The 3,107-nt window shown below is 42.1% G+C and overlaps 1 protein-coding gene across 2 annotated transcripts in view; it reads left to right on the forward strand.

Annotated features, from left to right (window-relative positions):
• Nucleotides 1-775: 775 nt before the first annotated feature.
• Nucleotides 776-3,107, forward strand: part of LOC106818032 (mitochondrial basic amino acids transporter-like) — a 9,938-nt gene continuing 7,606 nt past the window's right edge. Inside the window, exon 1 of one of the 2 annotated variants that reach the window (XM_014822747.1) lies at nucleotides 776-827. The gene's annotated coding sequence lies outside the window, so the exon portion shown is untranslated. The other variant, XM_014822746.1, reaches the window with a different exon arrangement.

Raw genomic sequence — 3,107 nt, forward strand, 5'->3', positions numbered from 1 at the left:
TCATTTGCAAGATGTTTCTTTTTCTTTTTCTTCTTCTTCTTTTTCTTCTTCTTCTTCTTTTCCTTTTTCTTTTTCTTTTTCTTTTTCTTTTTTCTTTTTTCTTTCTTTTTTTTCTTCTTCTTTTCTTTTTCTTGCAAATGATAGGGGGGGCGACCGCCCCCCCCCCTGCCCCCCCTGTGGCGCCGCCCCTGACAATATATGTCTCTGTAATTCCGTATTGGAATTCTCTCCCTTCCTCATTAGTTAGTTGCAAATTTGAGGCTTTTTCTACTGCGATCCGTAGTATTGATCTGTCTATTTGATCAACTTTGTCTCTTCGTCTTCAATAATATAGTCCCTTAATTGGACTTTGAAGAATAATATTTGCGAGGTTACGATGTAATGTTAGAGGTACACGCACAGTCCCCTTACAGTGTAGCGAAGGGCGCAGGTATACGTGTTAGACGTGACCATAGATATACACAACACAACGTGTTTGTGTTGTGTATATCTATGACGTGTGTAACGTGTGTTATGTGTGTAACGTGTTATGTGTGTAACGTGTGTAATGTGTGTCTATGACGTGTGTAACGTGTGTTGTGTATATCTATGACGTGCCGTAATCACACCGCTGTTGTCCTCAGTAGACTGGTACTCGCTCCCACCTCGATTACTCGATGGGTGAGTAAGCCCTCAGAGTAAGCCGAGAGGTGGGACCGGGTACCAGTCTATTGTCCTCAGGCGACAATGGTGCGCTCTGTTGCGCAGAATGGCGGCGCGTGACTCGATACTGACTTCTTATTGGCTGCGACACGTCACACTCAGGTCACTCTCAGGTCACATTCACGGTCAGTATCCGTTAGTGCGTGGTCACACCTACCTCGCGGAATGTCTGGTAGTGGTAGCGCGTGTTTCGCAGTTTGGCAGTGAACCACGTGTTGTTGGAAGAAACCGTAATAAGTAGCTGGATATACTTCCATTTTGACTGTTGCACAGGCGAATACCGGGTTACCTGACGATGCCGTAATATCAGGAGTTAATAAAGAAAAACAATTTGTCTTTATTAACTCCTGGTCAGTGCCAGTGGTAATATCAACAATGGTGCTGTGTACTATAGTACCTCACGTCACCTCACGTGAGTGTTATGCTTACACTTTATTTTTCATATGCGTATATAATATAGTTATAGTTTGTTGATTCTGTTAATAGTAGGGCCCTGTATATATATATATATATATATATATATATTATATATATAATAATATAGGCCACCCCTATATATTATTACTATTTAACTATTATATACTACATTAGTAGTTAATTCAAACTACTTTAGTCTTTAGAGTTTAGTATTATAATACTGGGTTTGTTAACACTACAGTAGTATATTATAGTACTATAATAGTGATACTATTACATAATCATACATGGCCAAAATTTTGTTGAATGAAAGAGTGGTTAGATCCGGCGTGCGAGCGTAGTGTGGGCGTGAGGGGGTCTGGGGGCAGGTCCCCCCCAGGAAAAGTTTTCAAAAAAATGGTGCTAAATGGGTGCTTGTCCTGCATTTGGGGAGTAATTGGGACTCCAATAGAATAGAATTAGAGATACATTACATACAGTTTATTAGAATAAAATGAAAAAAATAAAAAAAGAGAGTTTTTTCAAAATATTTTGCAATGCGCGGTGAGGAATAGTATAAAAGGGTAGGCGGTAGAAGTCTTCAAAAGCGGTAGGCTATACGCGTAAAGCGGTGTGGGGAGAGGTTGGCATGTATTGCTATATTACTATGTAATTACTATTAGTTAGTATATACAATTAACGTACACAACACTAAGTTGTAACACTAACAGTGACAGTACGTGTTACTGTTACAAACAAGGCCATAACCGGCATATAACCTAACTCAGTAACTGCGTAGGTCGAATATATAGCTTTCAATATTGTGCGTTCCTATGCAACACGTACTGTGTGTGTGGTACCGTTTCTGTGAGAAGCTTTAGATTGACCTTGGAGGTGATCTGAGCCTGAGCCAGAGGTCACCCTAGGCTATTTTTGATCAAATGACAGTGTTAAATGGCAGTCCACTCTCCGCTGTGGGGGCCATGCATTTGCTTTATAAAATGTGCAGATGCCACATAAGTAATGCGGTTGGTTCAAGGATATATATACGAGCTGTCCCCAATTCATTTTCGCAATGTGCGACATGTGCAAATGTGAAAATGTCGACAGCTCTTATATCCTTGGGCCATGCAGTATACAGCCGTATTTGTGGTCTTACCCCGTTTTGCACTTTAGAGTTATACATACGTACTGTCGCTCTACACAGAAATGATATAGTATGAGCCGTAGATGATTAGAAGAAGTTGAGTCGAAGTTGGGTGGGAAAGTAACAGAGGCGGGGAAGGAGGGGGTGAGCACAATAAAGATTCAAAGAACAAGAGTGGCCAGGGGTGAGGGAAAAGTGGAATAATCGAGCAGACGTGGGGAAGTGGCAGGGTTGGGGGCAGCTAGAAAAAAGGAAGAGAATGTCTCAGGGGGGGATTGGCAGCTCTAGGTAGAGTTGGGGGGGGGCTGAGCAGAGTGAAGGAGGAGAGTGACCAGAGGGTGCAGAGGAAGGCAGATAAGGGGTGGGTCAGTCGAGAACATTCTGTAACATATTTAACACTTGCTTGAGGAGATGTTTGGAAGAGTTGGTAATATTTCAGAAATAGATACCAGAACATATGATATATCATTCTAAAACACCACAATTTACAACATGCCAGGTAGATAGAAATAAAATTCATCACACACTTCCAAAGAGGCCAGTCTGAAGTCTAGAGCCAAGGGGTTACCAATTTTTCCATTTTAAACCTGTGGAATATTGATATATGACTGAGCAGTCAGGGCATTGTATATTGTTCAACACACTTGCTACATTGAATAATGGTTAGACTCCCAAAGAGTTAAGACAGGGAGAGTCTTTGGCAGCTTTTTAGCTCATCTGACATAGTCAGATGCAGCTTGTAGAATCGCATGATCGTCCGTCCGGTCGTCCGTCCGTCCGTCCGTCCGTCCGTCCGTCAACAGTTGGGCACAAATCTTAACCGCTCGACGTACGGTCACGATATTTGGCACATCGGGGGGGG

The sequence above is a fragment of the Priapulus caudatus genome, unplaced genomic scaffold (assembly GCF_000485595.1).
Source record: "Priapulus caudatus unplaced genomic scaffold, Priapulus_caudatus-5.0.1 Scaffold1986, whole genome shotgun sequence".
In the NCBI taxonomy this organism is placed as follows: Eukaryota; Metazoa; Priapulida; class Priapulimorpha; order Priapulimorphida; family Priapulidae; genus Priapulus; species Priapulus caudatus.